Source organism: Haemaphysalis longicornis, unplaced genomic scaffold (genome assembly GCF_048455015.1).
Source record: "Haemaphysalis longicornis isolate Haplotype H1 unplaced genomic scaffold, Haemaphysalis longicornis Haplotype H1 scaffold_9, whole genome shotgun sequence".
NCBI lineage: Eukaryota > Metazoa > Arthropoda > Arachnida > Ixodida > Ixodidae > Haemaphysalis > Haemaphysalis longicornis.
In genome coordinates, this window is record NW_027526460.1 from 124,037,704 (window position 1) to 124,063,499 (window position 25,796).

General features: G+C 48.6%; 1 pseudogene; it reads right to left on the bottom strand.

Moving 5' to 3' along the window:
* The window catches only part of LOC144153412 (beta-1,4-mannosyl-glycoprotein 4-beta-N-acetylglucosaminyltransferase-like), a 57,957-nt pseudogene extending 33,298 nt beyond the window's left edge, over positions 1–24,659 (bottom strand).
* Positions 24,660–25,796: the final 1,137 nt, after the last annotated feature.

Here is a 25,796-nt window from a genome sequence, read left to right on the forward strand (position 1 = left end):
AATAAAATCGTTTTTGTGGCATCATTATACACCGTTTTTCAGATATCATTCTGCTGTAACGAAGAAATTTTTAATGCAGCACAGTTTGCATCCTCAGTAGTAATATCATTGGCGACAAGGTGGTTTAACAGGGAAGGCAAAGTGTGTCGAATCATTTGGTTTCGAAAAATAGTACGCGGAAATGGTACAGTCCATATCTCTTGTGAACGTGTTTGGTAGTTGTATGCTTTTGCTGTTATGTTCGCAAATGATGTTATGAAAGTATCATGAGGATGTAAGTGAGATTTGTATGTTTTTCTAGGTTGACGTTATAAAGGTTGTGAACTGAAATGAAATTAGGTTTTTTTAATAGGTTTCTTGTAGTTGCATTATGTGCTATGCCAGCTATATGTCGTATTGCGTTTTTTGTAACACGTGCATTCGGTACAGGTTTGTTTTGGTTGTGTTTCCCAACACAAGAAAGCAGTAATTTAGTTGAGACATAAACAACGAGTTATAGATATGATTTTTAACAGCAGTTTAATTGCGTGCCGTGGGCAATTTGAACGGGATTACACGTGAGTAAAACAGGGGCACTCTAGACGCGCAGAACAATCGTAGTACCCGGACTTCAGGGAGGCGGTGGCGTGTACTGTGCTGGCGTAATTCGCGCCGTAAGTGGAAGAAATGTAAACGAAGACAGAGGCGCGTACGCGTTGTGGCAGGAAAAAAAGCCGCGCGAATTAATTTCCTCCATAACATCCACAAAACGAAAAAGAAGAAGGAGAGGCAGATTCGAAGGAGAAACAAATTCGTATCGCCAACTTCCGCCTTCACAGCACCTAAGCTGACTTGAGTGCGCAGAGAAAGTTTTAGATGCGACGCTCAGAGTATCTCTTGTCGGCGGCCCTGTCCTTCCTGCGTGCGTCCGTTGTTGTCCGCGTGCGTCCGTTGTCCGAAGCCACTCTCCCGCTCTCCTCTCCGATAGCGAACACTCTCTCGCGAGAGGCATTGGATTGGATTCGATTGGCTTGGCTTGGCTTGGCTTGGCTTGACTTGGATTGGACTGGATTGGATTGGATTTGGATTGGATTGGATTAAAGTGGATTGTGTTGGATTGTGTTGCGTCATAGGCGCGGCAGACGCACTGGCGCCGGTGCGTGCCCAGGTGAGAGCGTGTGCGGCCCAGCGCGCTCTCACTCCGCGGGTGGGCGGCGCTGCGCGCGGTGCTGTGCATGTGCAGTACTCTCTCTCTCCGCGGTCTCCTCTCCTTCGGCCGCGCTGCGCATCGGTGTGCCGCTCTCCGGCGGCCTTTCGGTCGACGGTTGCTCTCCGCTTGCGCTTGAACCCCCCTAAGCGTAGCATCACACCAGGGTTCCCGCGAGGGGAGGCGGGCGCAATTTTTTGGCTCGGTGTTATCCCCAGAGCCAACTTGAACAAAGCTGGTCTTGCGATTAATCCTCACGGAAGACCTAGTAGTTACTTGGCAGCATTTTAGCGCAACGCTAGTGGGGTCGTATACTGGTCTCAAAAACGGTTGGGGGAACAAAGCCGGATATGCAGGTTTCAAAAAATATATATTTACGCAAAAAAGACATGATCTGTAATCAAAGCCCACAACAGTTTAGGAAGTCCCGTTTCTTGTCTAGCAAGATGTTATTTAGCCTTTATTTTTCTTTTCACCGTACTTTGTTGAAGCTAGAATTTGCGGGGAAAATTACATTGGAAGCGAAATTCTGGCGAAACAAAATTTTTGGGGCACTTATCTCTGGCCACATCCTTTGCAGGCGAGATGCTGGAGATACTTATTGTCAATTTCCTTGCTGCAGCATCGAATTTGCATCTTTCTTGCGTTTCGTTTCTTTATTGTTGGTGCTAATTACTCAACCGGCATCCTTTCTGCTACACCTTGTTTACTTCTCTTTCTTCGCGTTGGTTTCTTCGTCTGGCGCGAATTTTATCATGATAAGCAGACTGGCACACGCCACTGGTTCCCTATAATCTGAGTATTGCGCGGCTGTGTGTAACTATTTTATTCACTCGCCACCACGTTGAAGTGGCCCTGCAACACTTTTTTTAATCTTTTTTTGAAATCTTAAATGTTTGCAGAACGTAGTCACCCAACACACCCAGTACTTAGATTAGGGGGTCTCAAAGCACCTCAGACAAAAATTACTGCTCTATGCTCATAAGATAACTTGGAAACTCGCTCAAAAGATTTCTTTCTCTTTCCGAGTCCTGACCTTCTTCGACCGCTCGAATTACTTCATTAGGCCATGTAGGGGTTGTTGGCCCGCTTTCCATCAGTTGCAGCAGTGAACGCTTTTTGATAGCAACTTTAAAATAAAACCATAAAACAAAGCAGAAACAGAAAATGTATGTGGTGCGGCGAGCAAATCATGCAGTGCCCCTCCGTGCTGGCTATAACTATAGCTTTCGCAGTGCTTCCAGACGCGAAGGAAAGAGTGAAAGCGTTTATCGAAAGTGTTGCGGGGTCTCTTGAAGGCGTCGTTGCGGCACGAAGTATTCTACATCTCTTACGTTTTCATTTCAAAATTTTGTGAATTTTGTGAAGCACGCACACTGCCCCTCAACGCTCCAGATTCCTAGCGAATCCCCTAGGTGGGTGTGTGCCTTGAAATAAGGGACAACAACGGCAACTTTTGTTGTACCCCTGCAGAGTGCGAAGATGCATCGGGCTGGTACTGTGGAGACCTGGGTTCATTGATTGATTGATTGATTGATTGATTGATTGATTGATTGATTGATTGATTGATTGATTGATTGATTGATTGATTGATTGATTGATTGATTGATTGATTGATTGATTGATTGATTGATTGTGAGGTTTACAGCGCCGAAGCTACACACGTGCTATGAGTAGCACCGTTGTGAAGGGCTGCGGAGTTTGTTCGGCCTGATGTTGTTATGGCATTTACCGATACGCATAAAATTTTTGTCCGTCCATGGTAATGAAGACAGTATTTCAACTTTAAGTACGCCAATCTTATACATTGCCATGGCTTTGACATGTTTGGGCATGTCTTTACCCTTAGATGGATTCGTTCCCTAACACACCAGCCTGCCACAGCTTGCACTCGTCGACAAACATTTTTATGCCACTTTAGCCGCCTCGAAGAAAGTGTGTTTTGAAAAACAATGCTGCATGTCTTCACGAATATGTTGGGACTTGCGATCGAAACTTCAAGACATGAGCTTCGAGCACTTTAAAAGTCTGTCGTAGAAAAACACTCCGGGCGCAGAGTTATTTGCTAGAGGTCAATATGGACGAAAAATAAAAGCGCCCGTTGTTATCCGTGTGTGAAACGGTGATCGGTTCCATTTAAATCGTGGATTATCTTTTGCAGTAAGTGGCGCTCTACTGAACAGTAAACACTACTTCTTTGATGCGAAAATTCTACGCACAGGCGTGAGTTATTTTGATCTCCTTGTTGTGGAAAGATTATGTAAAAAGAGCTCGAATACGGATGCCCGTTGTATATAAAATAAGAAATCAACACTATGTACCCGTTCATGCTTCGGTCTTAGCATGATGTAGAAATGCATGAGCGACCGTTACAGATACAAGAAACCGTGCGCTACGACAAGAGAGAACCTCTTTACGGCGCATTCTGCGGTGAGTAATATTATGTTCGGCTCTGTAGTGCAAAAAGATGGACGGAATGGAATTCAGGGGAAGTTGTTTGAAATACATTTCTAACTTCGTCTAGCGCATAGGCTGGTACGCTGCGTAGTTTATACGGAAAGTCGCGGGGACTCTTAAAGCGAACTCTACCAAGGAGTGCGAAGTAACTTAAAAAAATCGACAGAACTCCAGTAGAACTGTGTAAAGTTTAAGCTTGGGTTGCGTGCATATTAGGTAGAAGAAAAACTGCGAATGAACGAAGAGTAGAAAAGGAGGGAGAAGCACATGGCGCTGACTAGCAACCGATTAATTTTTCATTAAGCCAAGCCAACTATCCTCACATGCTCTTCGGGCGCAGCTCTCACTCAAAGTTCCCAGCTGGCGGTGGTGGTGGTGGTGGTGGCCCGAAAAATGGCGCATACCCACTTAGGGGGATTGGCCAAGAAGAGTTATGTTTTCATTACAATCAATCAAGCGAGGCAAAATAATGGAGCAGAAGAAATAATTTGGTCTAGGGTAATGAGAGAGAGAGAGGAAACACGAAAAAAAAAACAGAGAGAAGAATAGGAGAACTATAGTAAAAGTCAGCCTAATCGGAGTGTTTTTAACACTGCAGACGAGCTGTCTCCGAAATGAAGGAGTGGATGGCGTTGCACAGTTCCCTATGGCATCGGCCCAGCCTAGTCCCCCCAAACGACAAAAGCACCGGTACAGTTCAAGGCAGTCCAAGACGTAGCAGGGGAATCTCCAGCAGCCTTCTCCGATGGTTAGAAAATCGGCGGCAAAAAAGAAAGAAATGCTAACCGGATTCAATTTCTTGGCAAAAGTGGCACAAAGGGGTGGTTATCAGATTTGCCCTGTATAAATACCGATTAAGTGATGGCACACCACAACGAAAAGAAGTTATCAATACTTCGCACAAGCGAGTTTGGCATAAACTGCTCTCCCAGCTGTACCTGAGGTGTTCAAGTTCAGGAGAAGTGTTCAGACCATGGTCGGAGGCATCTTGATTGAACAGGCATTGGCGATACAGTGCCAACAACACGCAAGAAAACGGGGGAAGAACCTCGACGATCGGTAAAGCCAAAGCTGTTTTAGCTAATATGTCAGCGGTTTTATTGAGGGTTAACCCACAGTAGCCTGGCAGCCAAACAAGCCGAATCTCCCGCACATGAGTGGGGACGCAGGAATAAAACGTTTTGGCAATAGGATGCAGTTTCTGAGGAGAGAGCCATGCACACGGACAAGGAGTCGGTGAGTAGCATCACGGAAGATTTCGCCGGATGAAGTTTCGCGCGGGCGTGCGGGTGCAAGTGTCGCGCATCGTCGTCATCGTCACTCGCATCACGCCACATCGCAAGTGCAGGCGCTCGCTCCACTCGTCGGGAGGTTACAGCTTCTCGCGCGGAATGAGTAGGCCTCGCGTGGTTCGCTCTGCGGAAGAGCGGCTAGCCATTCAAAAACGTAAACGTTACAGATACTCGCAGGTGAACGATCTACAATGACGTATACCAAACATTTGCGTTTCGGCAATGCTCAGCGAAATTCCCGTGGACCTAGTGCATAACAGCGCACTTGCAGTATCTCCCCGGTTTGTTTGGGACCTCGCAGTGGATGACAGCGACAGCAGCGTCTCAAAGTCGGGGAATTGGAGGGGGTTAGGAAATCCCGCTGCTAAGAACCGCTGAACTTCCGGGTTGAGGCTAAGCATACTTTGTGGGGGCAGAACTGCTGCAGCAATTTCCTGAAGACGTCTCGATGCCCGTTTTACAAGCATCGTGTGGGCGGAGGGAGCTAAAGCAGACGCGGTCCTCTGTCACGGCCAGCAGGTGTCGCAAAGCCGCAGCTGACCTTGCACTGGAACTTCATTCGTGAGCAAAAGCGTATTTATTGTGCTGCGGAACATGCCGAACATTTCTTCCACTTTATGTGAGAAGGAGTCAGTGCTGGGTGTGACCTAACCTGGCAATTATCGACGTAGCGAAAAATTCTTACTTCGTTGGTGTTCAGTGCACGAAGCAAGCTCTCCATCCTTATGCTATGCAGGACTTGGTACATACTCCCATCTTTCTGGACGTATACATGCAGTTTTTGAACGTGATGATTGTCGGGTCATGTAGAAGGTATACTGGTGCGTCAAAATAGTTGCCAATATTCATGCCACAGGCATTCGCACAGCACACCGCCCGAAAAATGTCAATCGCCTCCTGGAGTGCTTCACTCATTAGATCCCTCGGCAGCGAGAATTACAGGTCCCTAATTTCGGCGGAGAAAAAGCTCAGGAAAACCTGGTCTTCAGTCTCGAAATACTCGGTCACTGCTTGCGGGCTCCGGAAAACGAAGGAATCATCAATATTTAGTTCAAATAAGGACGTCTGCAAGACGTCCTGCAAGGACGTCACCAAGTGCTCTCTGCAAATTGCCGTGCTGTGATACTTTGATGAAATAGGCTGTTGTTATTGTTGTCGATTATGATGACGATATGTTGACCTTGAAAGAGGTTTCTCGCTTGTGCATTAGCTGTAAAGAATACTTCAAAAGTCAGGCCCACAGTCTTCTAGACCGGCGAAGAGAGTTTTGTCCGTCCGTACCACCGCACAGATGGAGTGCGTCCTTTCTAATTCCTTCCGGTTTTGGTCTTTTTACGTGCCGGAAAATTCGCGCAACTGCTTCTTCCGATTTCCGCTTGTGCTCATATGCCCGAAACATTGCGAATTGTCGCACAGCAAGAGCCGAAGGTCAGCTCAATGAGCACTCAGTTTTTCGGGCGGCTACCGTAGTCCCAGGGTCACGAAAAAAGAGAGCCGGTTCCGCACCAGGAGCCCAATGCACAAGCTCGCGATTTGAAGCACGAGACGTTGCTTCCATGATGCGAGGGGAATTTAGGATGGATGTGAAAGCTTTGAGAGTCACTATGAAGTCCAAAAACGCCGAAACGCTTAGCAAAATACTACGTGCCCCGAAGCAGCGTTGTCCGTCATGAAGATTGTTTCACCTCTTGTTCCAAAACACTTCAATGTTTCAAATGAAGATCGATGGACCTCGAGGCCCTCCGGCTGCCAAGCCCTTGTGAGAAATTGGAAAGTGCACGTCAAATTGGAATGAGGAACTGGCTGCGGATGCAGCGCAAGCGCGTGCCAGCACTCTGTCGGTGCTGATGAAATTAAAGATGATGCCACGTCGCCTGCTACAGCGCAGAAGAGGAAGAAGTTCCAAAACTCTCCCTCGCTGATGGTGGTGGTGGTGGTTGTGTGGGATCAAGCGGGGTTAACCTGGCTTGATATGCCCGCAATTGCTCCGCCCAAGCTCCTCCTAATTTGCCAATGATAGTTCGCCAGTTACGTCTCCTGAAGGAAGCTTAGGAGAAGGCGCGACACGTCTCTGTGCAGCATCCAATGTCCCCTTGGAAAGACGATGTGGTCCAGAGTGCTGTGTGGAGCTGCCAGCTTCCGAATAGCTGAGAGTACTGCAGTCCACTCGACATCATGCTCTGGGCAACATGTTACGTAGGGGTGTACATCCCCTGTCACTGCACATGACGAACACTGAGGCGATCGCACGAGGCCCACCTTGAATAGCCATGCTGTGGTCTTCGCTGAGCCCGTTCGGATGCGGTACACTCCGATCTTGTAAGTCCCTTTGTGACGCAAGGCTGATGATAGGGATTTCCCAAGGACTTGAAATGTTGGGCCACTGTTCGCCTGAAGTCGTTCCAGTGATTGGAGGAAACTTTAACGGTTGGTGCAAATTGCAGCGCACTCCGTGCCACCTGATCGGTGGTTAGCGGCGTATGTCATGCCTGATGCCCGGGCTTCCTGGGCAGCACGCCTGGATCATGTGGTGTCCTTGACCGAATCCGAGTGCATTGACATCGCGGCTGCTTTGAGAAAACTTAAGTCATATAAGCCGCAGAAAGTTGTAATTCTGACTGACGCAAAAGCAGCACTACAACTTTTGCAGTGTGGGATCCCTACGTAAAACGACTATCAGCGTTCCTTAGGGCTTGTGCAAGAACTCAGCAGCAAGGGTTTCAATGTGCGGTTTCAATGGATTCCATCTCCCCCGCCGACAAATAACGCTAGTGGGAAACAGTCGAACGGTCTCTGCAGAGCGAAGGCGCGTCTTGCACTGGGTACTTCAAATCAAATGATTGGCGAGGAAAACCTCGTTGAATACTCTTTCTAACTAGTTGTCGGGCGTGTTGAATCCGAAAATTCTGGCGGAATTGGGATAAGTAGTCTGGTACCCCCTGCCGAAACTGTCCGTGGGCATGCTGGACCAGTAGCCATGAAAAGTGCGTGTCCATCCGTTGAAGTGTGGGTAACTTCACCGTACGCGTCGTTGCTCAATGGCCTTCCTGAAACTCGCTGGGGAGGACTCACTGGGGAGGACGTTCACGCGTTCAACGATACCTCTGTCTTGGACGTCTGTATTGAACGCCGCCTCCCACCAGAAACAGTACGGTCCGTCCAGCTTGCGCGGAAGGCAGAACTTCAGTTCAGGGCGTTGTACCTCTAGGATCTCTAGGGACTTCCCCGTCCTCAAAACTATGCACCTGCTGGCCCTTGGGACGATGACGCACTTTTCTTGGTCATCATCATCATCATCATCATCACCCGCCTATCTACGCCCACTGCAGGGCAAAGGCCTCTCCAATTAATATCCAATTGCCCCGGTCCTGTGTTAACTGCGACCAATTTATCCCCGCAAACGTCTTGATCTCTTCTCCCTATCTAACTTTTTGCCGCCCCCTGCAACGCTTGCCTTCTTTAGGGATCCACTCTGTTAACCTTAATGACCAACGATTATCTGGCCTTCGCATTACATGCCATGCCCACGACCATTTCTTCTTCTTAATTTCTACTAAGATGTCCTTAACACGCGCGTGTTCCCTGACCCACTCCCCTCTCTTCGTGTCTCTTAATGTTACACCTATCACGATCCGCTCCATTGCCCGCTGAGTTGTTCTCAATTTAAGTTGAACCCTCTTAGTGATGCTCCAAGTTTCTGCCGCGTAGGTTAGTACTGGTAAGACGCAACTGTAATTCACTTTCTTCTTCAGGGACAATGGTACGCTGTCATTCATTATCTGAGACTGTCTGTCGTATGCAGTCCAACCCATTCTTACCCTTCTACTTATCTCTGACTCGTGGTTGGGATTCGGGGTCACAACTTGGCCTAAGTAGATATATTCGTTTTCCACTTCCACAACCTCGCCCCCTATCCTAAACTGCTGTCCTGTCCCGAGGTTAATGATCATTACTTTGATTTTCTGTATATAATTTTCAGGCCCACGGTTCTGCTCGGTTTGTCCAGTGCGGAAAGCATGCTTTGCAATTCGTCCCCGAGTTACTTAGCAAGGCAACGTCATCAGCAAATCTGAGGTTACTTAGGTATTCTTTAGGTATTAGGTATTACGTAGGCCATTAACCCTTACTCCCACCTCTTCCCAATCCAACGTTCTGAATAATACTTGTAAACATGCTGTGAATAACATTGGAGAGATTGTGTCTCCTTGTCTGACGCCCTTCCTTATAGGTATTTTACTTCTCTCCTTATGGAGGATGATGGTAGCTGTGGGCCCATTGTAGATATCCTCTAGTATTCTTACATAATTCTCATCTACCCCTGGTTCCGTAATGCCTGAGTGGCTGCTCAGGTTTCGACCGAGTCAAATGCTTTCTCATTATCTATGAAGGCTATATGTAGGAGTTCAGTGTACTCAGCGCACTTCTCTTTGTTGGTAAAACAGCGATGATCTTTCGCCAGTGAAGCTCAATAACTTGCGAAGTGACGCGTAGCTCGAGCCGGCAGCGACAATTTCCCCTTAGGTCTCAGGAGACAGTGTTACATTCGCGAGACCTTCGAAGCACACGCCCAGAAAGACGCAGCATATGCGAGTTCGCCGTCTCTCGCGCTTCTGAGTGCAGAAGCTGCGTGCTTGAACAGAGCGTGTTCAGTGTGATTGTCCGAGCCCAGCACGCTATGTGACTGCTGCAGAGCCCATTCATACAGTATAAGTTCATTTTTTAACAGCGAAGCTATTCTTGGTCGAAGCTTTCGTGGGGCGAAATGTGGTAACGTGGTCGAAGCGATGTGGAGAGAGAATAGCCCAGCGAGAAGGAGAGAAAGTGCCAAGTACGCATGCAGCAAGTTACAAGAATGCTCCAACGAGACGCTGATATAGGCAAAGGTTCTCTAAAGTACTAAATCTGGTGGCAGTGTTTATTCTTGCCATAATTGCTAAACAAAAGGAAATAGGTTGTTAGTAATGAGGCAAGACGTCAATACATAAGCGACATTTGAATTTTGCTTTTAAATAAAAATACATTACTGCTTGATTTTTGCGATACCAAATAAATAATACGGCATCAAAAAAAAGTAACAAAAGGTTCGATTAGCTCGCGCGAGTAGTGGAACAGGGCAAGGGTGCCTCGATGCCAGCGCCGCTATACGGCATCGGTGAGCGTGAATCCAGGCAACCTAAAAAGAGGAAAAATGAATTGGTGTGAACGGGAATCGGTCTGCTGGCTTTGAGAGGTTCCATGAAGCTTACCCTTGCGATTAGGGGAGCCCAGGCAGCCTCGCTGTTGACAGCGCTCGCGTCTTTAAGTCAGTAAAGCTGGGCTACTTGTTTTGTACAAGCCAACTAAGTATTCACAAAGCTATATATGTTCATCCTCCGAATAATATGCGCCAGTTGATAGCACCGTGTGCGCCTTCCTTGTTTTTGAGTCATTCTCCTGACTCTGTTCCCCTTTAAAACAACTGCTTCTTGTGACATTACCGTCATTATAATTGAGAACAGAATTTTAGACTTAATATGCGAGAATAAAGCTAGCGGTAATAAAAAAAAATGAATGTTCTAACTCCAAATATTTATTCTTATTCAACTAAACGAACAAAAGCGCGCCCAGCCCTCTGTTTAAACACAAACAAGTGAGCGATCACTAACTTAACAAAGGTTGGTTTTCACTTACCAATTTCGAAAAGTTGTCGAGCGAAAGCCAACCAAAGTGATGCGCACGAACAAGCGTCGTACATTTAAAGTCGATCCGATTTTTAAAAAGGGGTGTTCCTATCAGCGTTGAAATGCGTAGACCTTTGTAACAGCTCGTATCGCTGTTAATGGTGTCTACGATCAATAAAGTCACATTTATTGTTGTCTTTTCAGTTCACATCGATTCCTGAAGAGCAATTTTGGGAACAAAGACATCAAGAATTTGTTGGAGTCTCGAGGGCTAGGCGGAACATTCGGCCCAACAAAAATCTCCGTAACCTCTTTTTTTCATGTAGCGCAATCCTTCGTCTTTCAGTTTGTGTGTGCTTATTTGTGTTTGTAGTGTCTGTATGAGTTTTTGTGTCTTTGCTTCCTTTAACTTTCGCACCTCTCATGTTCATGTGGAGTAGCAAGCCAAGCTCGCTGTCAGGCTGACTTCTACTCATCATCAAAGGCATGCCTCCTCCTCCTAGACGCATATAGCGACTCACGACAAGTTAAAACAATGCTAATCAAGTTTCTTCTCCTCGGCATTATTCCAAGCCTGTCCAGCCGATTTATGGCTACTTGTGAAACAGCTGAATCCGAAGAACACTTCAGAACTCTTTCTAACCAGATCGCGTTTTCCCTCACCGACCTTGAGGCCCAAGCCCCGCATGGTATTCTGTCTACTTACATAGCATGCTATGAGAATTATTCGCCTAAAATAACAATACACGCCATCGCTGATGTGAACAGAAGCTACGAAGTGGTCAGATGCAGTCACTTGCAAATTTTGTCGGAAATAATCGGCAAAGAACGCATTCATACCAACATACCGGCGGCATTTCTAGTAGGCTGGCCTTTGCCAGGATTATTCGTTAAGTGGTTCCGCAGGTATAAGGCGACCTACGTGCTCTTTACTATTGTCGTGGTGGCTCAAGAAGGTGAGATAGATGAAGTGTGTTCTATAGTAAAAGAACTGCACAGAAATTCCCTGGTATTGACGCGCCACAATGCGACTCCCTGCTACCCGCGGCTGAATTTACCGAGCAGCAAGAACTGGTCTGAGATGAAACACAAGGTTGTTAGGGTCTCTTGTGGGAGGTCTTGGGAACCATTCATCTGCCAAGAAGCTGACGTAAGAGTCGTGATTGATGCACTCGAAGGTGTCAACGCAAGTGTGGTTAGAATAATTACGCAGTCTCCTGACATAAGCGAGTATTTCCGCCGTCACGAAATTGACATTGACTTCTCTGTACGTCTGGTTACTATCCGCGTTGATGGAAAAGCTTTCATCCCCGTCCCTCTTCGGTACAGTGACATTTCCTTTTACGTAAAAGACGAGCGAAAGGCCATGGAGAAAACGGATTTTCTTGAGTGGTTTGGCCGCAACTTAAAGACTGCAGCAATAATTCTGGCCGTTGAATTCACCGCTGTATCGATCGCTGTGCTGGTCTCAAATTATGTTCGGCGAGAGCCGGTAAATGACGTCATCCTTCTGATGGCCGCATGCACCGTCGCCCACGGGACGGATGTTTCGTCACGTTGCATCATGAGTTCGACGAGGAGATTTCTGTTCGCAGTTTGGTCTCTTGGGTGCTTAGTTACGCTGGTATATTTTCAGTGCATCTTGACGTCTTGCATTTCTGTGTCAATTGAGCCAAAAGGACTCGACACAGTAGACGCCCTCAGCAAGGCCTTTTCAGGGGACCACTACTGCCCTTGCATCGACCTCGAACTTTTTCCCATTTTGTTACTGGTCAACGAGGATATGAAGAAGTACTTCATGGATTTAGTTTTTGCTAACAAGGGCAACAAGCGGTGCTACGGTACATTTTACAGGCCAGTATGCATGAACGGTGTCCGGAAAGGAACGCATGCGGCTTTATTGCGAACCCTTTTGCAGTGTGCTTTGGAACGAGAATTTGGAGACAACATCATAAGGGGTACAGAAGCTCTCGGATATGTAATTGAGTCTCCAGTAGCTCGCAGGGACTTCGAGCTTCGCTACGCTTACAACACACTGCTGCGCCGTGTCCATGAAACCGGGTGGATTCTGCGCGCAGAAGCAATTGAACAAGTTAGGTGTCGTAAACCAGTAGAGCTCGTCGACATATCTATATCATGGGAACTCTTTGCCGTCGTCTTTGGGCATGGAGTTTTAGCGTCCACTCTCGCCATAGTTTTGGAAGTGGTAACGTATTGGTTGGTGCTGAACCCAAATAAGAGGCGCCTTACAGAAGAAAAGTCGGGGCCTGTTTTAGCAGAAAACAACGGCGTCACAGTATAATATGGGGTCAGTATTCTACATCGCATCGTTTATCTCCAAGAAGTCCGAGTTCCGTTCTTTGGTACGTAGCCCCCGACGCATGTAATCAGGTTTTTTTTGTTATCTTACTCCCCTTTTACAGCGAAGTTGGATATGGCTGAAGTCGCGTGTACTTTTTTCTCCGTTAACAAAATAAACAGTAAAGCCTCCTTTCCGCGCCAACCGATCGTGTGAAAGCTTCCTCCGGCTCCCCGCGGCGGCGGTAGTCGTCCGCATTGGAGCACAATCTAGCGATTCCACGTGTCTTTTCAGCGCGAGGTGTTTGTGTCTGTGCGTTTGTTTGTTTACGTGTTTGCTTGCTTTTACGTGGGTCCTACACTTGCTTTAAGTCCAAGTGTTTACCAAATGTATCCCGCTGTACGAGCGGTGCGTGTTCGCCATCTCCACGCCCGTAGCGCCCTCTTGTTGTCATCGTTCTAAGATCTTGCGTGCTAGCTTTTTCTTCCGCCCTCCCGCGGTGGCAGGTACATTTCAACGACACGTGTGTCTCGTCTAGTCCGGCTCCTCAAGGCGGCGGTAGTCGCCCTTGCGATTTTGAAGGAAGCCACAAAGACACGACAATAAATCTGTGTGCTCACCTTTCATCATGACAACCACCTATCAAGACAGTCAATGAGTTCGTTACACAAGAATACACGTGTTCTATTTAACATTGGGACAAGGGTGGCACAGCCATTGGGCAGGCTACACAGGCACCGTGCTATCCACGTTACGTAAAACATCACGGATTTAATGAAAATATATATATTTGTAACCTTTTGCCAATTTGCAACGTATGGATACAAGTCTTTACCTTCACTGGACGCACACTTGGTTTTCTGAATGAACTGCACATATTTCACGAGCAAGTTTCTGCCATGTTTGAATGCAAGTATCACACACATGAGTATTAAAGGGACACTGAAGTGATATGTAAACATTGCGGGATTACTAGCGCAAATTGTAGTCCGGAGTCCCCAGGCCATGTTTCGACCACTCTAGGCGCGTTTACGCGATTTTATTTAGTAGAAAAACTAATTCGAAAACGCTGTCCTCCTCTCTTTACGCTCGCCCATTTTCTGTGGCGTTTTCGTGTGACGTCAGGAGGGGATGAGCTGGCAATTGGCTGCGCCACGGCTGCGCTACTGCACGGCTCCCCGGCCGACAGAGTCAGTCGGCCCAGCGTTTCGTCCGACGGCCGCCGGCGGGTCGTCGCAATCAAGGAGGTTAAAAGAAATTGCTTGGTCGCAATTCGTTCGCTTAGTTGAAACGAAGCCAGGACACGTTTGTGAATGGAAGAATGTGCCTTTCTTTACTTGGTTTGTTTGTACACTGTATCTAGCTCCAAGTCAAGGTCGCTTCACACAAGCGCTGCACATGCGACGCTTCGCTGACTGGTACGCCAGTAGGAAAATATAAGGCCTCTTGAAGGCGGGAGAAGAGTCAGCGAAGTCAATATAGGTACTAAGCAAATAAAATCAACTGATATTTTTACCGTACCGCGTAAAACTAGGGCGCGGGAAGCACTTTTTTGCGCTGGGCGAACAAGCACAGCGGTCAGCAGCACGACTACGCATCTGCGAACGCTTTTCCGTCTACGAAATGCAATTGCTAGACGTGAGCTACTGTGGAAACTCGGGCGACGCTTACTGCACGATCGCAGTACAACAAATAGTCACCTAAGCGGCTTGAAATGCCAAAACTAAATAAAAGTGTAAACCGGTTGTACAATATATACCCTATATTAGCAAGCCCTCCGCGTCCCGCTCCGTAGTCTAATAGTCTGAGGCGCTAGGAATTCATTGCAAATGTTTTGCGAGTCACGAGTTCGAATCCCCGCGGGTACGTGCTTTTTTTTTTTTTTGTAAGTTAACTTTTTTGTTTTCCGCCGATGTTTTCTATATTGAGTTCACCTTTTTTGGGGCCGCAACGTTCATGGCTACACGAACTAGTTCACAAAACGCGCGCAGGCTGGCACTGGCGCGCTAGCGAGTTCTCGTTGGCGTGCTGTTGCCATAAGTACCGACTGCTTGCAGGCAGTGGGCACAGGCCAGAATGAACAGACCCTTGGCCTGGTGCGAACACGCTTTTTACGATACAGGCATGAGGGAGGCAAGCTCCAAATATGGGGGAAAAGCGCATGACATTTGGGCGTCTGCGGGTACGCGGAGGGCGTTCATGCACTGCGTAGGTCTCGGCTAGTGAATGCTACGACTACAAGCCGTCCTTGGAGGCTTATCTTGTGCATTTTACAGCCGACAACATGGCAGAAGCGCGGTACGATGATTACTCAGATATTGAGAATGCCCATCCAACAAAGCCATTGGTTATGTTTTACAGAACCGAAACCGAAACCGAAACTTGTGTGATTGCTAACCTTGGGCATCGTCCAATCACGGCGCCCCTCCTCTCAACGTCACAGCCTTAGTTGGTGCGGCCGCCGCAAACCGCGCATGGTAGTTTTTCTTCTTTCGCGCTTTGTAAAATAATTACCGATTTGTCAACCGGATAAACGATGAAAAGTGTCCTAATTTGAGCCAGTCTACGCAGTGCAAGCAAAAACGGGAGCTTGACAAATTCACTTCAGTGTCCCTTTAAGGTATCACTGGTAGCACTGTCGCGTGTATCCGGTGTTTGGGTTGATCGAAAGCACGCATGACAAAATCTCGACATTCGCCACGCAAATAAATGTCACTACAACCGAATGTACTCTGCTTCTGATGCTTGGCGCTTACTCTCTCGATGCCTTTTTTAACCTCGTTCTTCATTCCAGCATTCGCTAGTTTCAAAGCCACTGCTGGTTCACGGCACAGTGTTGAAATGCCACTGATATTTGGGACTGCGCCGGTGCCGGATTTTTCGTCATAACCAGGTGCGGAATTCTGAGTTTTGTCCGTTTCTTGTGCATTGCAAGGTGTCCATTTTGAGCGAGCCTTGAATAATTGAAAGAAGACGGCGCTGACGTGACGGAGTGCGAGGCGTCGGTTTCTATGCATGTTATTGGTCAGAGAGTTCGCAAGTGTGACGAGGTTATGAAATGGACGCCGAAGTGAAATTCTTGAAACGCACAAAGCTCATAATTCCGCCCGAGAAGTGACACTTCTTCTGGTCGCAGTTGTGACAATGACATTAATCCAGGGTGTCACGTCACGAGTGTCTCAAAAAGCCTTTCAGCAACTCCAGATTTCTGGAAGCAGCTTACAAACCAACGCACTGATATTTTTGTGGCGGACTTGGGGTGTTTATCTCCACAAAGCTGCGAGGCTGCATGCCTGAAACGTACACACCACTTGCGGCCCCTGGAAGAGGGCATGTAACGCTCATCATTATTCATATTGTTGGTGTCAAGCAGCAATGTTCTCAACAAGCAAATTAAGAAGGGGAAAATCAAAGAATTGTTACTAATGCGTAGTATTCCTACGCCTAACGTGAGAAACTGGCGTGTTAGTGGATCATTAAAAAAACAGCGCAAAGGAAAAACAAGTACCCAGGCCAGACGACGACAAATGCGCTGAACTTGTAACTGAACTTATTTTGTATTCTTACGCCGCCGGTCTTTATTGCGAGTTTTTTATAGCCAGATTTGGCCATGATTAGCGGCCTACGTTGTTTATTTCATTGTTTTAAAGTTTCCGGGGTTTTTTTCGTGTGCGTCCTTTCGGCACTGATGTACAGTGCGGCACACTATTAAAGGGAACAAGCGAGTGCGTGGCCGCAGCGCTGCTCGAAGCGCCGTCGCCGAGACGTGGCGAGCATCGAGAACCAGGCCCGTAGCCAGAAAGTTTTTTCGGGGGGGCCCACTTGTTGAAGCCCAAACTATTCGCGGTAGGAACTTCATTGGCGGACTTCATTTATGCCAGTTTTGTACAATAGTATTTGAATAACGGGGCTTCGTCAGGGCAAACCCTCGCCTGGCTGGCACGGCTTATATAGTGGCAGGTGCCCAGGTGAGAGGGGAGAAGAAGTCGAATTGAGAAAGTGGATTGGTTTGGGAGTATGTAGGCGGAAATATTGAGGGGGAAAGAAGCTTGTATAATTTGAGCCGCGAAGACAGTAAGAGGAAGTCATTTAAGGGTTGATATTCCGGGAAATTCTTGGGAGAAAGGATGAGAGGTGTTTGTTGCCCCACCACGCAGCCTAGGGAAAGGCTCTCAGAAACGCCTGAAGCAGAACAGGCGGTGCGAGGAGTCATTATCAAAAGCTATCTGCAAGCCCCAGGTCGAAAGAAAAGGTAGAGAAGGGAAAAACAAAACAAAAAACTAGGTGAAGTAAAAAAGAAAAGAGAAAGAAAAAAAAGGAAAACCACACACCCACAAAAGAAAAAGCAATAACCGCAAAACAGAAATGGCACGTGTCGCCAACAGCAACATTCCTAGAACAGGCCTTTCCTGAAACTCAAAAACGAAAAACGACAAGATAAAGTTAGGGGGTCGAAAGAGGCCCAAGACAAAGCGGAGCAAGAACGACAAAGAAAAATAAAAATAAAATGGAATTCCAGAGAAACGTTTGCCGGGATGCGTGCGCGTACTAAACTGGCAGTTCAGGAATAAAAACAAAAGGAATTAGGTGGCCACATAAGGAGCAGAAAAGGGGTCATATTCTATGCATCATGTACAAGCAAGACGTTGCCTAATGCCGTATTCCCTGGGAGTATCGCAAGGATTTCAGGTTGCGCCTAGACGCATTAATTCCAGCAGGCTCCATGGAGTTGAATTTATGAATTAAATAGGATTCTCGGTATTTTCTGTCCCTAGGAAACTGAAAGTTTGACAGAAGTATATACAACTTAAGATGATCAACATTATGGCCTTGTTTGGTGGTTGAAATGCAGCGCTACAAGTACGAAGGATTTGCTAAGAGTATTTGCCCCGGTGACCGTTAAGGCGAAGGCTCGCAGGTTGGCTGGTTTCATATATATACCGTTAGTGATATATTGAGAATTCTAACCAACGTGCATCTAATCTCAAAAGGGATGACATGCTCAACAAACAGCGATAAAACGAAAGCGCCAAGCCACCTGCCCTAATGACTAAATTTTCAAACTTCCTATACAATTTCGTGCGGAAATACTACCCCATTTTACCCAGTAGCGACCGACTTAAAAAGACGTTTCCCGAAGCACCATGCGTCACCTACCGAAGAAATAGCAATCTAAAAGATATTTTAGTCCATGCTAAAACCGGGCCTTCAAAGCAACCAGTCATAGCCAGCTGCTCTCATCCCAGATGCAAGACTTGCAGGAACCTGCAGATAGACTGCATTGTAAAAAGCACAGCCAGTAATTATGTTCACAAGACTAATTCAAGTTTTACTTGCACTTCATCAAACATTGTGTCTATGTTAGAATGCTCAATGTGTCACAAACAGTATGTAGGCGAAACGAGTCAACCTATGAGCCTACGCCTTAAAGGGGCACTGACACAAAAATTTTGCATCTTGCTTTTTTTGTTGCGATAAGTAGCTAGTGACATACTTATAACCTGTAGAAACCTCATTTGCTTCAGCGTGCGACGGTTGTTTAATTAGAGGCATTTTCAATGCGGCCACTCGCAGTTTCGGTTTCAGCGGGTACCACGAAACGATGGATTTTGTGTGAACAAAGCTGACCACGTGACCGTCGGAGGGATATCACATAGCAGAGCTGCCGTAGCACTGTCGAATCCGCATTGCCGGCACTTTCTGCGAATGCACCCAGGTACTGATTTCGTGTGCCGCTTAATTAAAAAGCGATCGTGGACGTGACGCAGGCGCTGCGAGTGCAAATACTACCGCGGCTAAAGAACGACGCGCGACGCTCGAAACAGTGTGTCCGCCTACAGATGTGTTCGGCTTAGCACTGCGGCGGATATTCCATTGCCACACTCGTAAGCGGTGCAGATGACAATTTTTAATGCAACCCGCCATCGCATCAGTTACTCCTTTCTCATATAAGCTGCCATGGCTGGGACCTGGCAGCGGTAACAAGCTATCACTCCAGCTACCTGTGCCGGCCTGGGCCACTTCGCGGCCATGGCCGCCGCCTGCACAGCGACCGTGCGGCTCGCTCAGTGGGCTTTTCGTGTCTCTGGCGCGTGTTCGCATCCAATGTAAATAAAAAGTAATAGAAACAGAATGCCTGGAATCGCTGTAGAACTTTGCTCGCGGCTAGCTGCACGATGAGACGACGAAATCACGGCGCCTCCGCCACGAACGATCGGGTCGTTCGTTCTCGAGAGCAGAAGCTCCGCCCTCCGGGCCTCCGATTAGAGCGGCGAGCCGGGCGAGCCGGCGAAAAACGCCGGCAGTGCGGAAGCAGCAAACACAAACTCGTGACGTGTTTGGATGTTGTTTACTTACACAATATCCACGGGATGTCGATTGCGCGTGGTCCTCTGCTGGATGCTCATTTGCGTTTCGCACACTTTAAAATTGATTTGCAATATGTTCTAGGCTGTATGCGCCGCTGATATTTTGCAGACGATGTATATGTGTCACACCAATCTATCTCCGAAGTTATCTCGCCTTCAAAATTTTGTGTCAGTACCCCTTTAACGGTCACCAGGCAGATACTCTGCCGCGCAGCATTTCAATTAACCAGGCCATAATTTTGATGACCTTAAGTTGCATATACTTCAGTCACACTTTAAGTCTCCTAGGGACAGAAAATACCGACAACCCTATTTAATTCGTCTAGGGGCAACCTGGAATCCTTGCGATACTCACAGGGAATACAGCATTGGGCACTGTCTTGCTCGTACCTTATGCGAAGAATATGACCCCTCCCTCTGCTCCTGATGTGGCCACCTAATTCCTTTTGTTATCATTCCTTAGCTTCCAGTTAGTACGCGCAGGCATCCGCCCAAACTTTTCTCAGTAATTCGATTTTATTTTTATTTTTCTTTGTCGTGTTTGCTCCGCTTTGTCTTGTGGCCGGTTCGTCCCCTTAACTTTATCTGTTCGTTTTTGAGTTTCAGGAAAGGCCTATTCCAGGAATGTTGCTGTTGGCGACACGTGCCATTTATGCTGTGCGGTTATTGCTTATTCTTTTGTGGTTGTGTGGTTTTAAGTGCGAAACTTTATAAGCGACCCCAAACCATCCACCGCCGGCGTCGGCGGCGGCGTCGGCGTCCGCAGTGCTCCTCTATATTTAATAAAGAAACAGCATCCGGTGCAGGTTTCGATCCGAGGACTTTCGGGCCGCAGCCCTACGCTCTACCGAATAAGCCACGGACGCGACGCTGATATCGGTGTCAGAACGCGCCTTATATCTTTAACGCATTCAAACTACGTCGTCAGCGGCGTGCGTTGGCGACTCAGCGGCGTTATAGCGGCTTGATAACTGCGTGGTGTACACGTGATACTACAAACCCGATGCAAGAGATGGAAGAGAAGGCGGCGAGGCGGTGGGCTGCGGGGGCCGAGCGCAAGCGCCGCAAGCGGGCCGACAACCGTGCATTCGCACTTTCACATTCTCCCCCTCGGGGAAATGCGGGGGAATTTTTTCTTTTTTTCTTTGTCTTTTCTTTTTTCCTTGACCTAGCTGTTGTTTTGGTTTCTCCCTTCTCTACCTTTTCATTTGACCTGGGGGTTGCAGATAGCTTATTGATAAGGTCTCCTCGCACCGCCTGTTTTGCTTCCGGCGTTTCTTATAACTTTCCCATAGGCTGCGTGGTGGGGCAACAAACCCCTGTCATCCTCTCTGGCCAAGCATTTCCCAGAATATCAACCCTCGGCTGACTTCCCTCTTACCGACTTCGGGGCTCAAACTATACATCCTTCTTTCCCCCTTATATCTCCGCTTACATACTATAAAACCTATCCGCTTTCTCAATTCCACTTCTTGTCACCTCTAACCTGGGGACGTAACCCTACCTAAGCCGTGCCAGCCAAGCGAGGATTTGCCCTGACGAAAGCAACTCTCTTTGCTGAAATGTTGGCAACAATCGTGCATTTACCTTGTTCAAAGTTTTCTTTTCTTATATATATATATATATATATATATATATATATATATATATATATATATATATATATATATATATAATAAATATATATGTATATATATATTATATATATTGTAAGGCCGATGGTAGGCGAAGGCAGACCAGTACGCGCAGACTGCTTTATTCGCAGGCCGAGCTGCAAGGCGGCAACATGGCGACCGAACCAGGTTACCGATAATGATAGTTCGAGAAGGTAGAAGAATCGGTGATGATGAGTATATACAGAGATGAACAAGCCGTGGCCGCAACCGGGCGCCAGTGATGATTGCATTCCACTGGGACATTGCATTCAGCGCTCCGAACTTCCACAAACGAGGCTACCACTGGTCCCCGGGGCGGAAGCGGTCGCCTGGTCGTGTTTTACTGCGGATTAGGCCGGTGGAAAGCCTTGAGGCGGGAAACGTGGACAATCTCCGAGCCACGATGACGGCGCTTCGAACTTCCACAAACGGGGGTGACGCGATAGTTCACCGGAGAGGTAGCCTCAAGAACCTTGTAAGGACCAAGGAACCGGTGTAGGAACTTTTCGCAGAGGCCTGGAGAGCGAACCGGTGTGCAGACCAAGACTTCGTCACCAGGTCGGAAAGAAATGGACCGGCGAACAGCGTCGTAGCGTTCTTTGCGGTCTTGTTAGCTTGCTTCGCCTAGTCACCTACGGGGCAGAAACCTGGAGGCTCACTAAGAGGGTTCAACTTAAATTGAGAACGACTGAGCGTGCAATGGAGCGGAAAATGATAAGTCTAACATTAAGGGACAAGAAGAGAGCGGAGTGGGTCAGGGAACAAACACGTGTTAAGGACATATTAGTAGAGAGTAAGAAAAAGAAATGGACGTGGGCAGGGCATGTAATGCGAAGGCAAGATAACCGCTGGTCATTAAGGGTAACAGTGGATACCTAGAGAAGGCAAGCGTTGCAGGGGGCGCAGAAAGTTAGATTGGCCAGATGAGATCAAGAAGTTTGCCGGGATGAATTCTTTCACAGTTGGCACAGGACCGAGGTAATTGGAGAATAATGGGAGATGTCTTTGCCCTGCAGTGGGCGTAGATAGGCTGATGATGATGATGATGGCTTGCTTCTGTGCGCATGCGAGCCAGTCGCCGACAGTGGTAGATCCGATACACGAATTGCTCTGGAAACGATGCAGAAGCGGACACAGGAGCGGTAAAGAAACAGGTATCAAGCACGTGCGATGGATGACGGCCGTAGGCAAGGTAGAAAGGCGCCTAACCTGTAGTGCTTTGAACTGCCGTGTTATAGGCAAAGGTGACTGAAGGTAATATAGCGTCCTAATTTCGGTGGTCAGGGCGTATGTACATTGATATCATGTCAGAGATCGTATGGTGAAAACATTCGGTGAGCCCGTTCGTTTGTAGATGGTTACTTGCTGTCATTTTGTGGGAGGTATTAGATGCACGAAGCACTTCGGCAAGAATCTCAGATAGAACCTTCTTGCCGCGGTCATTTAACAGTACGCAAGGGGCTCCATGTCGTAGCAGGATGTGTCGCAAAAAGAAGGCAGCGACGTCGCCAGCGCTAACTGAGGGAAGTGGCGCTGTCTCCGCGTAGCGGGCAAGCCGTGGCAATCCAGCGGTGACCAGTGGATATCGTCGGTAAGGGCCCATACAAATCAATACCGACCACTTCAAACGGCATGGTTGGACACGGAACAGGCTGGAGGAGACCGACAGGGGGTGCCGTAGAGCGTTTTCGGTGCTGACAGAGTGAACAAGATGCGACGTATTTCACCACACTGGTCAAGAGTCCTACCCAAAAGAAGCGACCTCGAATGCGGTCGTACGTCTTTTGAAAGCCAAGGTGGCCGGCGGTGGCGTCGTCATGAAAAACTTGTACGACGCAACTCCGGAGAGAACGAGCCACAACTGGGACCCATGCGGCGCCATTTGGGTGGTGGTTTCTGCGATACAGTGCACCGTCTATGAGCTGGAACTGCCGTAGTTGGCGACGTAGGCGGCTATTCGGTGGACGTGTCGAACCAGCGAGCCGATACATTATTTTCCGGCAGTAACTGTCTGCTCGTTCATGATCGACCAAGTCGCGGCGGTCGTCAGCCGGTGCATAGTCGACAGGTGCAATTGATGATGACGGTGTATGAGAAAGTGACGCCATGTCGTTTGAAGACGGCATCAGCGGGCATTGCGAGAGTGCGTCTGCGTCTACATGTTTGAGTCCGGACTTGTAGGTAACCGTAAAGTCGTACTCTTGCAATCGCAGAATCCAGCGGCTCAGGCGTCCCGACAAGTTTTAGATGCGACTGCATCTCATTCACTCGCCTTGTCCATGCAGCGTCGTCGGCGTTGTTTCCCCATTCTCCTCGCCGCGCGAGATGCGCTCTCCGCCGCTCACCCCATCTCCTCTCCGATGCCCCTCTCTCGCGAGGATTCGAATGGATTGGCTTGGCTTGGCTTGGATTGAATTGTATTGTATTGGATTGGATTAGATTTGGATTGAATTGAATTAAAGTGGATTTTGTTGGATTGTGTTGCTTCATAGCCGTGGCAGACGCACTGGCGCCGGCGCGTCCCCTCACCGTTATGTGCGCTATAAAACGCGGGGCCTCGGCCGCTCCGCTCCATCGTTCCGGCGCCGTTCCTCCGCTGTCCAACGCTGCAACGTGAACCCGCTATGCGTCGCATCTACACAGGGTTCCCGCGAGGGGAGGTGGTGAGCGAGCGAAGCAAATTATTGAAAATGCCTGCAGAATGATTAACCCTCCCATGTAAGGAAGGCGTCACCGTGACGCGGCCATGACGTCTTCCCGGCTGTTGGCGCCTCTACTCCGGCCGCGGCCTCACTACTCCCTTTGGTCGACTGTGCCTGCCCCTGTTTTGGGGTGGCAGCCTCCCTCCGGTTTCGCTCGGTTGTTGCCTTTCGGGGGCCGCCGAGATCTGCTGGACGGCCTGGGCTTGGACTTCTTGATTGTAGCAACGCATTGCGGCCTCGAGCCGCGGTGGGATCGTTGTCATCGTTGTAGCTTGCTGCGGGTTCTTGGCACAGTCCCAAAGGATGTGAGCCGCAGCGGCTCTCTCCTTTCGGCACACACAACAAAGGTCACTTACATAAACACTCGGACATATGTGCTTCAGCAGAACCGGGGTGAGTAACGACCCTGTCTGTAGTTGTCGATATATTACTGCTTCCTCACGGGTCAAGCCCGTATGAGGTGGTGGCATAGTCCTTCTATCTAGTCTGTACCACTTCACGATTTCATTGTAAGAGGTCATCCTGTCCTTGGTTTCCCAACGCCACGTCAAGTCGACCGCAGTAGCAGCGGCACGGTTGGTTAGTCCTCGCGCCGCCGCGTTCGCCGTCTCGTTGTGGTTTGCGTTGCCGCGATCCGAGACATCACTGCCCATGTGCGCCGGAAATCACTTAATCAGAACACACCTACTTTCACTCGCGAGATCGACCGCAGGCAACACACGTGCGGCTTCACCACACACTCTTCCTCTGGAGTAGTTTTTCACTGCCGTCCTAGAATCACAGAGCACAGTCGTGCACTCGGGGTCGGCGATAACTAGGGAAATGGCCACTTCCTCTGCTCGATGCGGCGCTCGAGTCCGCACACTCGCCGCCGTCCGTGTAGCACCGGTCGCTGCCCCTACAACTGCTGCGGTGAATGCTCTTCTGCCGTCTGGATACTCAGCCGCATCCACAAACACAGCACCCCTGTCGTTGGCATGGAGATCGATGAGCGCATTGGCCCTCGCTGCCCGCCGCTCCTTGTTGAACTCGGGGTTCATATTTCTTGGCACAGGACATACCCGCAACCGTCTGCTAATTGTTTCTGGTACATGCACGTCTGTATTCTCGGATCCCCCTTCCTTTGGCTCCAGGCCTAGGTCACGCAGCACTTGTCTGCCCGTTCTTGTTTCCGATAGCCGCACGAGCTGGGCTGTCCTCTGCGCCTCCGCGATTTCTTCCAAGGTGTTATGCACTCCCAGGGCCAGGAACGTTTCGGTGCTTGTGCAGTCGAGAAGTCCGAGTGCTGCCTTGTACGCTTCGCGTATGAGCGCGTTGATCTTAGTACGCTCGCATTGCCTGCAGTTGTGGAAAGCACCAACGTATGTAATGTGGCTTATAGCGAAGGATTGCACTAGCCAGGTGCGGCTTTCTTCCTTCATGCCTGCTTTTCTGTTTTACATCCTTTTTATGAGGCAAATTGCCGTGGGGACTTTGGCCGCAAGATGGTTCATCGTCTCGCCGTTCCCTCGTTTGCACTCAATCAGCATACCCAGCACTCGGATCTTCTCAACCTCTGGGATCGTGTGACCGCCGCTCGTCCTGATCTTGATTTTCTCTTGCTCTCTCGTAGGATCGTTGCCTTTCGCCTTCCTAGCTGCCCCTTTCGGTGGAATCACCAACAGCTCAGACTTGCGTGGAGAGCAGACGAGCCCGGACCCGCCCAGCTGCTCCTCGATAGCATCAACCGCCTCTTGCAATGCACCCTTGATGTGTCCGTCGCTTCCACCTGGGACCCATAGCGTTATGTCATCGGCATAGATGGTGTGTCGGACCCTCGCGACTCGCTAGAGCCGCTCGGCCACCCCAATCATTGAAAGGTTGAAAAGTAATGCCGAGATGACCGAGCCCTGGGGGGTCCCGACACTGCCGAGCTTCTTCTCTTTGAGCCGCAGGTCCCCGGCGTTGATCTCGGTGGTCCGCCCCGTCAAGAAATCCTTGATGTGCGCATAGGTTCTGTTGCCCATGTTTAGCCGCGACACCTGTGCCAGGATTGCAGAGTGCCTCACTTTGTCGAAAGCACTCTGCAGGTCTAAACCCAAAATGGCTCTGTTGTCTTGCGTGTTGGTAGTGTCATCGAGGATTTCATTTTTTAGTTGTATCATGGCGTCCTGAGTTCCGAGGTTGTTTCGGAAACC